Source organism: Kogia breviceps, chromosome 13, assembly GCF_026419965.1.
Source record: "Kogia breviceps isolate mKogBre1 chromosome 13, mKogBre1 haplotype 1, whole genome shotgun sequence".
Classification (NCBI taxonomy): domain Eukaryota; kingdom Metazoa; phylum Chordata; class Mammalia; order Artiodactyla; family Physeteridae; genus Kogia; species Kogia breviceps.
In genome coordinates, this window is record NC_081322.1 from 55,634,440 (window position 1) to 55,646,636 (window position 12,197).

Below are 12,197 nucleotides of genomic sequence, written 5' to 3' on the forward strand. Positions count from 1 at the left end.
GCAAATATCCTGATTGTCCATCTATAGGGCAAAGTTTGAGTAAAATATGGTGCATCCATGCTATAGATCTATACATTTATAGACAAAATTTAAAATAAAAATAAAGTCATATTGTATACTGTATCCTTCTCTTTCTTTTTTATTTAAGGTATATCTTTGGAATCCCTTCAGATTAATGCATATAGCTGTTTATTTTTCTTTAATATGGATGTACCATATTCCATTCATGAGGGTGATATTAGTGGGAGAGGATGGAGATTATTATTTTTCCTTATACATATCTTTGACTTATTATAATGAATGTATTGTTATTAAAAGTATCTAACAAAGTTAAAAATATCATAGCAAATGTTCATTCAAAGAGGCTGGGTTAAAGACAAGATGTTTGGTACTAACTCTCTAACTATGATAAGTATTCAAGATAATTAAACAGTTTTAGAACATATTTCAGATGTGAACACAAAGTAATGAGTATGCTTTCTGTTTTTAGTTTTCAGAAACTAAATTCAAAGCTGTTTCTCAAAGAACAGTTTCACAGGCTTTTAGGTAAATACAGTTGCATTGGAATAACCATGTTTCCAGGATTAAGGAAAATAATAATTTGGCTATTTAAGTTCTGACATTTAAAAAAAAGTCGGTCTCAAAACTTTATGGTCACATTTACAGTGTATTTGCATATAAGGTTGGATGTAGAGAGTGATCTTGGTATATGTGAATTGAGCATCAGAAAAAGGAGAATGAATCTAAACATGGAATATCGACCAGTAACAGCCATCACTGAAGAGCTAAAATTCGTTCTAACTATTCTCTTCCATTCTTTATTCATTTTGTTAATACATCTTTTCACAGTCATTGTTTTTATTACTTTGGCTGCACAGTCTTGTGATTTTTCGCTATTCAGATGTCATTTTGAAAATCATATTTACATATTTTCCCTTGTCAGTCTGCCCTTGGGAGACAAGCATTTTAAGTGTTACAAGGAGGTGCTGTTACTATTACAGAGGATAAAAGGACTTGGTGGGAACAGTAGCCCCATACATGAGAAAAAAATGTTACACGGTTCCAGAAGCACTGTAACAAGAGTGGAGGGTACGTAAATGATCTCAGGTCACCAGATTAGTGCAGATAATAGAAGGAAGCATGTGAACCTAAGTTCACTCTATGGATGTAACCTGGAAAATACAGAGGAATCTGCAGCATGGTGCGCTAGGAACAGAACAGGGCACAAACGTATCCTGTGACCTGGTTATCTACAGAACACTGGGACTGGGTCCAGCTACTTTGATCCTCTAGAGAAGCAAGGCCGCTTCCTCGTGTAAAGCTAATTTGGTAGAGTTCACGGGGAGTACAGAGTTGGGTCCTGAAGCAGGCTGCCCAAGTGACCTCCCCGCAGGGCACCCAAGGGCTCGGGTGCCTGCCGTTCTCCTAATCAGACGTCCTTGATATTACTTGTCTGGAGTTGTTTCTTCCTGAGATGCAATTTTCTCACTCCCAGAACAATTCTAAGGCTGATAATACAAATAACACTAATAATACACTGTGTTCTGATAATTTAGGGGGTTCTCTTGCTGTCTCTGATTTCAGGATATAAGCAGGAATCCTCGTTCAAACAATAGTCCTCTGTCCCTCCCCACAGATGGTACTGTGGTTGGAAATCTTTACAGCATTCCAGAGGAACCATTGTGTCTTGGATGCATCATTATACCAAGGCCCAGGAGCTGTGGAACATATTACCTGAAAGGCCTGCCTTACGCTGCCTTGGCACTTGTAAAAATGGTCTTCACGCTGAGAGTCCCAGAGTGTGCCTTACGAAGTAATAACTTACGTTACCAACAGCCGTTATGACCTCAGTGAGAGATGCATGTACCCAAGAGCAGCTACATGTTACTGTCAGTTAATTAGTGTGGGTAGTCATTAAAAGTGGGAGTGAGAGCCCGGAAACGATCCATTACTCATTGAGAATGGAGTCCTGGCACAGCATAGAAGCTCTCCAAGTAACCACTGAAAGCAACAACTAGGAATCAGAATAGAGATCAACGAACTGGTTGCTTGGTTATAGTTTTTACAACATGAATGTACACTCACACAAAAACACACACACTCTTACACTGAGCCCACACTTGCACATTCACATGTGCATTTCCATTAGCTCTGATAGTTCATGCTGTGGGTTGAATTGTGTCCCCACCAAAAAAAGATATGGTGAAGTCTTAACTCTCAGTGTTTGTGAATGGGCACTTATTTGGAAATACTGTAGGGTCTTTGCAGATGTAGAGTTAAGATGAGGTCATACTTGAATTGAATGGGCCCTAATCCAATATGACTAGTGTCCTTATAAAAAGAGAAAACAGAGACCTAGGGAGGAAAACATCATGAAGACACAGAGACATAGAGACACAGAGGCAGAGAATGGAGTTAGGCTGCCACAAGCCAAGGAATGCCTGGGGCTACAAGAGGCAAGGAAGGATCCTGCCCTAGAGGATTTGGAGGAATCATGGCCCTGCCAACACCTTAATTTCAGACTTCTAGTGTCCAGAATTGTGAGACAAATTTCTGTTGTTTTAAATCGCCAGTTTGTGGTACTTTGTTATGTAAACCCTAGGAAACTAGTATAGTTTACTTCTAGGAAATGGACACCCTCACACGCGCAGCACTTCTTGTTATGCATCTTCTGACACATTTTCATACTCGTGTTATGTCTCACTTAAAACAATTCAAACTTAAACACAATAAACTCAGCCATTCCTACTCCAATCAATTCATGTCAGGCCGTCCTGTTTCGAATAAAATGAAAGATGAGTCAGAATCGCAAGGTGGGCACCTGCTACTTTGTGCTCTGCTTTGGAAGTAAGGAAAACATACCCCTTTATCATTCTTCAACTCAGAAAACAGTTGTGATATAATTATAATAAAAATCTTTCTTTAGGATATATGACTAATCTAGTTTTGGAATCCCAGTAAACTTGCCCATAAAGGAAGAAGTCATTTGAGAAGTTTGTAATGGGGTAATTTTTAACCAATTTGAAATTCTGACAGAAAAGTGTTGTGAATGTTTGCAGTAAATTTAAAATATAGGATTTTCCTGTCTTTCCTGTTTTTTTGTTTTTACTAAGTCTTAAATAAAAAAGCTTTCCAAATTGACATTTATTTTGCTTCTTTAAAATAATCTGTACAATTTGCCTTCATACCTACTTACTACTTGCAATGGTCACGTTAGCTTATATTTGTGTGTTAGATTCTATGGCAAGTATAAATAATACAAGGTGGTTCTTGACATCAGAGTGTTCATAGGCTATAACCAGTGTTTCCCAATTTACACCTCCTGCTCACCATACTTCTTCTTTTAGCTCCTTACTCCTTTATTTTACTTTTTGGCCACACCTCACAGCATGTCTGATTTTTTTTTTAAATAAATGTATTTATTTATTTATTTTATTTTTGGCTGCCTTGGGTCTTTGTTGCCGCGTGGGCTTTCTCTAGTTGTGGCGAGTGGAGGCTACTCTGCATTGTGGTGTGAGGGCTTCTCATTGCGGTGGCTTCTCTTGTTGCAGAGCACGGGCTCTAGACACGCAGGCTTCAGTAGTTGTGGCTTGCGGGCTCTAGAGCGCAGGCTCAGTAGTTATGGCGCACAGGCTTAGTTGCTCCGCCACATGTGGGATCTTCCTGGACCAGGGCTTGAACCCGTGTCCCCTGCATTGGCAGGAGAATTGCCAACCACTGTGCCACCAGGGAAGTCCAGTATGTGGGAATCCTAGTTCCCCAACCTGGGATCTTAGTCCCAGACCTGGGATCGAACCCACGTCCCCTGTAGTGGAAGCATCAAGTCTTAACTTCTGGACTGCCAGGGGAGTCCTTGAGCTTCCTCCTCCTAACTCCAACTGTCTACTTCCATTTCTCCACTTAGATATCTTAAAGGCATTCAGACTCAACATACAGAAAACCAAACTTTTGATATATTTTGCCACTTTAATTCTCTTTCATAGTCTCTTTCTCCATAAGCAGTGCCACCATCCATACAAGTATGCATGCAAGTCAAAAACCTGAGCTTCAGGCCTAATGTCACCATCTTTCCCCACCCTCCATCACTCTACCTTTACTGAATTGAACACCACCATTTATTTTACGTCCTTATTGTCTCTGGAATCGTCCCAGTTTCTCATTCTCCTCCACCACTTGTTTAGACCATGCTCCCAGAATCTTTCCTCTAGATTATTGCAGCAACATCCTAATGGCAGGAAGGATAACAGCCACACTGCCCGCACCTCAGCCTCTTCTTTACACTGCAGGCAAAGGGATATTTTTAGAAGGCAAATCTTAAGATGGCATCTGCCTGCTTAAATGCACAGTGGTTTCCCAAAGCTTTCATAGTAAAGCTGGGAATCCTTAACTTGGTCTAGAAGCTCTGCATACCTCTCTCAGTCTGAGTTCACACTGTTCTCCTCTGTCCTTGCACGCTGAACAGGGTCCCTTCTTATGCTGTAACAAATGCTCCGTGTTCCTCCCAACTCCAGGTCTCTACACCTGTTGTTTCTTCTGTCTCCTCCCCAAATTCTTCCTGTTAATTACCACTCATCATTCAGGATTCTGCTCAAACAACACTCTCTCAGGAAAGTCTTTCCTGATATCATAGAACAGATCAGGACCCCTGAGAGTATGTTGATTGATTCTCTCATTCATTCAACAGTTACCGAGCATCAGGACATGTCAGGCACTCTTCTTGGTACATGAGCTATATCACTGGACATGAAGACAAGACCTCTGCTCACATGAGCTTATGATATAGTTGGAGGAAGAAATAATTCACAAATAAATGAACAAGGAGCCACCAGGAGGTGATAAGCTCAGTGATAGAAATAGTGAGTGAGGCATTACACCTCTCTGAGAAGGTGACATCTAAACTTAGATCTGAGTGTCAAGAAGGAGCCATGGTATGAAATTCCAAGGGAAGAACATTCCCAGCAGAGGTTCTAGAGGTGGAAGGAAGGCTCTAGAGAGTAGAAAGATGGTAGAATGCAAAAGTGAAGGGGATTAGGTTCTGTAGAAGAGATCACCGGAGGCAGTAGTATTCTGCAGGTCAGGATAAGGTGTTTGAATTATATGCAAAGTACAATGAGAAGGTACTAAAGTGCTCTAAGCACAGAAAGGATTTGCCCTTATTATATATCCAAAAGATCACTCTGGCTGCTGTGTGAGAAGGATTTTAGGTGTCCAAGTGTCTAAGTACAGCTATCAGACGGGGGCTACTGCAGTAGGCCAGGTGGCTTGGACTGGGAGAGCAATCATGGGGTTGGAGGAAGACAGACAAATAGAGGATGGCAGCTGGAAGTAGAAATAAGAAGAGTTGCTGTCAGATTGGATATAGGAGATAAAGGGAAAAGACTCAGGGATGATTTCTTTATTGAGCAACTAGGTGAATGGTGGTAGCAATTATAGAGATAGGGGATGCTGAGTAAGAGCAGGTTTGGAGATGGGGAAAGCAAGAGCTCTGTTTTAGGCATGTCAAATTTGAGATATATGTTAGATGGCCAACTGGATGTATCAGGTAGGCCGTGGCTTCTGAGAATCTGGAATCGCAGTGACAGGTGATGTCTGGAGTCACAAATTGGAAAACCATCAGCATATAGATACTATTAAAGCCATAAGCCTAGAAAGAACAGTGAAGAGGGACCAAGATTGAGCCTTGGGACATTCAGGGTGGAGTTGAGGACAAGGGACTAGGAAAGAATGCTAAAAGGAAAAGCCAGTGAAAGAGGACAATCTAAGGGTGTACTGTCAAGACGGCCAAGAGTAAAAATGATCCCATTAATTTAATTCTGCATAAGGTGTTCTGTTACTGTCACACGTTCAGCAAAACAAACAAACAATCTAAACAACCCTTCTTTAATATATTTGACAAATATATGAATCCTCCTTCAGCTATCAAAATTAAGTTTATTTCTCCTACCAAGAGGAGAAATCTCTCCCTTTGAGTAACAAATCTCATTCTTATTAGTAAATGCACACAGTATTAGATTTCCCCCTGGCTCCCAGCATGAGTTCTGGTTAATTCCTTCCTCTTTTCTTTGTAGATTTCAAACACTGATCAGGTAAAAGGTGACTTTAAAACATCTGAAAATAACAAATTTATGTCTGAGGATCACGGTCAAATATATTCGCAACAACATGTGGACACATCAAACGTGGAAAGTAGAAGCTGGGATACCCAGTATGTAGTTGATAATTTTATACCTTTCCACAGAATATGTATGTGTCTATAGTTTAAAAAGCCCAGGAATCTTCAAAACAAATGACGTTTGGGAGAGCAGGGAGCAAGGGGAGATAATTAAAAGATAAATAATTTGTGTTATCAAGGCGTTTTCAACCCTGGGGTATGTGTTTTGCACGAACTGATGTGTGTGTGTCAAGCTCCAGCACACTCATCTGGGGTAGCAGAGGTTTGCCGCGAAACATTCATCAAAACACAGGCTGCATTCCATTTCCACAGCCCGATATCAAGATTGCCCAGAATTACATCTTTAGGCCATTAGACATCTAATGCAAAGCCATCGAGGCTTTCAGCTTTCCCCGGGGACCGCTTGAGAGGACTTTCTGCTGAGAGCCGGCAACTCAGACCCGATGGCTGTCGGGAATGAACCGTGGTACAAGATTCAGGGAGGGCTTGCGCTGTCAAAACAATAATAGCTGTAATTTTCTCTCCCTCTGTTTACAGGAAACAAACTCTTCCTTCCTGTCCTCTGCCTGTAGCAGAAAATAGACAAGCCTAGCAGATGTCCAGGGATGGCGGAGGAGTATGTCGGGCTGCAGATTCCTTGGAGAGAAAACAAGCGCTCAACGGAGACTTGCGGGTGGGGCGTGAGGGGTGAGGGGTAAGGGAAGGCGGGGTGGCAGGAAGGTGGTGCAGTATTGCATCCTGATTCCTAATGCGGGCAGCACCCCTTACCTTCTTTCTCTCCCTCCATCTGCCTTTGTCTCTTTCCAACCACTGCGAGAGCTATGAACTAAATATGGCCACGGAAATCTCCAACAGTCGCAGTATTTTTATTTTTATTTTATTTTATTTTTTTTCAGTCACAGTATTTTTAAACCCTTGTGGCCTCCCGTTTGCAGACTCATGTGACTCACATGAACTAGATCCCGAGAGTTTCTCATGGGAATCCAGGATGCTTCGCTGGCTGGGGTTGCTTGTGTTTTGGGCCCTTGTTAATGTAGCCCTTGGGGTTTCATTTCACATCTTCAAGACCTGGGAAGCAGCAGGCCCTGTGGATGCACCGAGAATGTGCCAGGGAGACTGTCTTCACGGTGCCCCACCAGGACGGCCACCCTGGGCCTGTGAAGAATTGCTGGCTGCGTGGATCGGCCAGCTCAGGCCAAGGGCTGAACTGCAGGGCATCTTAACGCAAACCTGGACACTAGCAAGAAAGATTTAGCTCTCACAAGTTTCTAAGGGCCCTTTCATGTGGATGTCCTTGTTGTCGCCGTGTTTTGTTTGGCTGTCCTTGTGTACTACCCAGCTTTAGTCGAGATATTCTGTAAATATGTGCCCCCATCCCTTCCCTTCAGCATCGCCCTTCCCAGTCACTGGTTATTTCTCTTTCTAATGCTCTTGCTGAGGTTCTTTTCTCCACTGAAAAAAATGTTTCAAAATGTCCTGGAATAGAAAATATTTTCTTTTATTTGAGAAATATCTTTATTTTCAAGTAATTTCTTCACAAGAATTAAAGCTCATTTGAGATTAAAATGAAAATAGGGGGACCACTCACATATTTACTGAGAAAAATTACCTGTGAAACAATAATAGCGGGGGCTTCCCTGGTGGCGCAGTGATTGAGAATCCGCCTGCCAGTGCAGGGGACATGGGTTCGAGCCCTGGTCCGGGAAGATCGCACATGCCGCGGAGCAACCAAGCCCGTGCACCACAGCTACTGAGCCTGTGCTCTAGAGCCCACGAGGCACAACTACTGAGCCCGCGTGCCACAACTACTGAAGCCCGTGCACCTAGAGCCTGTGCTCTGCAACAAGAGAGGCCACGGCAACGAGAAGCCCGCGCACAGCAACAAAGACCCAACACAGCCAAAAATAAATAAATAAAATAAATAAATTTATTTAAAGAAACAATAGTAGAAAAATGAAATTGTCACTGGGTGTAGTTTCTTGCAGGAATACTGAGTGTAGTTAGTTGTCTAAGTTATGCATGATGTAACTCTAGGTGTCACCATTCACACTATAGATTTAATTTAATATCATGATTTCCTAGCAAGTGTCAGTGAAGTTTGTGGAAGGAGGGGCATTTTTTGTTGATTTGTTTGTTTTGTACAAAAGGACCATAATGGACCAGCAGTATCCTCTTTTTTTCATATTGCACTTTACCTATTATAATCATTACTATGTACCAAGGACTAGCAGACATTAGTTTAAGTATATATTATGCTGGTAATCTAGCTCTGGAAAAACAAAGCCCTGAACTGCAGTGTTTGTCGATTTCCATAGTGTAAATATTCCCTCCACAGCATAGTTCAAGCTGCCAAAGTTCTTGAAAGTTAATATGGAATAGAGAAAGGATCACAATTGGCTTTCCTGAGCCAGTACAAGTCAGCTCCAGGATACCGATGGTACTAAGTATTAACTGGTACTAACTGCTTTGAGTATTAACAAGTGTTAGTTACTCTATCGAGTGATACTATTATTACACACTCACATACCGATAAGGAAACTGAGGCATGGGGAAGTTATGTTCCTTTGCCAAAAGTGACAAAACCAGTAAGCAGTGGAGCCAGGCTTGGAGCCCAGACAGCCTAACACCGGAGTCCACACACTTAACCTCTGTACCATTCTGCAGGCAGTCGTGTGGGTGTTCAGTAAATGATTTCTGAATGATGAAATATTGATTTCAAGAAGTTTATACTCCTTTAGGTATTGTATCAGTCAGAGTTCCACCAGAGAAAGAACAAGTACTATATACGTATATACATATGTTAAGAGATTTATTGTAGTGAATTGGCTTATGTGATTGTGAGGACTGGATAGGCAAGTCAGAAATCTGCAGGGCAGGTCATCAGGAAGGACAGGCTAGAAACTCTGGGGCAGGAGCTGACACTGTAGTCCACAGGTAGACTGTCTTCCTCAGGGAAACCTCAGTTCTTCTTTTAAGGCCTTGCAAATGGTTGGATCAGGAACCCTCAGATTATCTAGGATAATCTTCCTTACGTAAAGCAAACTGATTATAAACTTTAATCACACCAAAAAAAAAATCTTCATAGCAATGTCTATGTGTTTGATTGAATAACTGGGGACTATAGCCTAGCTAAATTGACACACAAATTATTATGACTTGAATTGTGTTCCTCCCATAAGTAATGTTGAAGTTCTAACCCATGTTATCTGTGAAAGTGACCTTACTTGGAAACAGCATCTTTACAGATGTGATCAAGTTAAGATGAGGTCATACTGGAGTAGGGTGACCTTTAATTGGATATGACTGGTGTCCTTATAAGAAGGGGATGGAAGTTGGACACAGACACGCAGGAAGAATGCCATATGGCAATGGAGTCAGAGATTGGAGTGATGTATTTACAAGCCAAGGAACGTCAAGGATTACTGGAAGCCAGAAGTTAGGAAGAAGCAAAGAAGGATCTTTCACTGGCACCTTCAGCAAGAGCATGGCCCTGCCAACACCTTGATTTTGAACTTCTAACCTCCAGAACTGTGAGACAATGAATTTCTGTTGTTTTAAGCCAGTTTGTGGTATTTTTTTATGGCAGCCCAAGGAAACTAAGCAGAGACTCTTAAACATAACACTAAATCATAATACATTTAAATAATGTCTACTTCACCAACATTTAAAACTTCACTTCCATTAAAAAAGTAGTATATTTACCATGATTTTCTTGTGGTCTCCTCATCAGGCATCCTTGTGGATCCTTTCAAGTTTGGCCTGTGTCTATAAACTAATTTGAATAGCTTTTATTTAATTAAATATAGGCAGGAATTTATACACATTCCCATCAAAGCAATCACTTAAAATATTTTACTAAAGCCAGTGTGACTGATATTGTAAAAGCATCTTTTGTAGTGCACTGAAGTAAATATTTATGGATGAATGGGGAATACATTCATTTATTGCTTTCAGGGCCAGTTATTCATTCTTTGGATTTCTATTAGTGTTAACAATTCTTTTTAGGACTAAATAGGATTTGGGGGAATAATTAAAATCAGTGTCAGATGTGATGGAAAACTAAAATAGGTTTGATTACTTTTTGCCTGTAGCCTATAAACTGTCTTCCCAAACAGAAGAACCAAGAATATTTTCAGCAATCTCAGAGTAGCATTAGAATAAATTTTACAAATGCCTCACAAGGTGACAGCTTTGAAAGTCAACAGTTCTTTTGATATGTAAATTTAGTATAGCAGTTTGTGCTTTTTTTTTTCAGTTCATCCTGCAATTTTATAATCACATCTGTAATGTCATTGCAGCAGGCCAAATGAATTATCAGACTATTTGATGTTATCCAGTTAAAGACATTTTACCTAGAGGGTTCTATATGGTTGTGCAAGACTGAATTAGACTAATTCCAAATCTCCAGATTCATTCACACACAGATGTTAATTGTAACATTGGAATTCTTTCCATGGATATCGCAACTGAATTTCCATCCTATATATTTGATGCCTTCCACTATATATAATCAGCTTTATTGAGTACTTGCTGCTATCATCCTCATTTATTACATATGACAAATTAGCACAGCTAGGTGAAGTAACTTTCCCTGATCACACAGCTAGTAAGTGGCAGATCTAGGATTTGATCCTAGGCAGTCTGACTACAGAGCCAGTTCTTTTAACCTTCTTGGTATGTCAATAGCATGAAAATCATTCAGCAAAATTTAAAACACTGTATGTGTTCGTTTAAAAATAGTTTTCAGGGCTTCCCTGGTGGCGCAGAGGTTGAGAGCCCGCCTGCCAATGCAGGGGACACGGGTTCGTGCCCCGGTCCGGGAAGATCCCACGTGCCGCAGAGCGGCTGGGCCCGTGAGCCATGGCCGCTGAGCCTGCGCGTCCGGAGCCTGTGCTCCGCAACGGGAGAGGCCACAACAGTGAGAGGCCCGCGTACCGAAAAAAAAAATAAAATAAAATAAAAATAAAAATAGTTTTCAGCCGTTAGCCTTAAACCTATAATGGTTATGGAGACGGTGAGTAAAGTGTATATAAGTTGGAAAAAGTGAAAACAGCTTCGCATACTCCTCAGTATTTCATCTTAACTGAGTGCCTAGTAGGTGCTGCCTGCAACTATAGTAACACGTTGGATCAAGGCCAAGTGCAGCAGCAAATTGCTAGGTCATATTCTGAGGAGATGCTGCCTCCTACTGAGGCTCCTGGATGGGATAATTTCAGGGCACCAAGTACCCATTATGGGCGGCAATGCAGGGCCCTGTAGGCTTAGTCTGTGTGGATGGCACCTGGGTACCCTTTCTCCAGCTAAGTCTTCTTGGACTCGTGACTCATTCACTGTGTCCAGAAGGCAGTTAGTTAAGCTGCAGGACTACTGAAGAAATGGTTACTTTATATATTGAGATACATTGTGGTCACAGACATGATCTGGTAATCATTTCTGCTTGTATGTTTCTTTGATTCAGGAGATCAGGTTATCAAGCATTTTATTTCAGAAAAGGAGGGATAAAAGAAAGCCATGGCAACAATCTATCTTATTTTTAGGATATTAGACATTTAGCTGACTCTCCATATTTGATTCCTTATTATCTTATTTGCTTCAGAAACACACCACAGCACAGGGATGATACTAGAAACACTTGGACATATTTCAAATTGAATTATCATCATTCCTGTTATTTGAATACACCATGAGAAAATTGAGCTCCAAAATGCTCCTCCTGGGTATGCCTTGACAAAGGGCATTCTTGTTTCCCTGCAGCCAAGAGGCCTGTGAGAAAGGGCAAGAAGTGTCTGCTCTATTTTCAGGAGGACTCCACTGCAAGAGTGGGTTTTCTCATGGCTGTCAGTTGACAAGGGAATTCCACGGGTCAAGCCTATAGTTAAATCAATTGCGTGCCTATATGGGAAAAACTCCGGCTTATCAAACTTTCCAGTGTAAATGCAGGAGTCTGGACTCTCTCACATACTTCAGGTATTCAAATTATTTGAAAATGTATTTTAAGATTATGTCCACTAAATCTTTTGAGCCC

General features: G+C 41.2%; 1 long non-coding RNA gene across 1 annotated transcript in view; it reads left to right on the plus strand.

Moving 5' to 3' along the window:
- The window catches only part of LOC136792361 (uncharacterized), a 36,283-nt gene extending 28,610 nt beyond the window's left edge, over positions 1-7,673 (plus strand). Inside the window, exon 2 of the long non-coding RNA XR_010836031.1 lies at positions 6,710-7,673. This is a non-coding gene — a long non-coding RNA (uncharacterized lncRNA). The remainder of the gene's footprint in view (positions 1-6,709) is intronic.
- Positions 7,674-12,197: the final 4,524 nt, after the last annotated feature.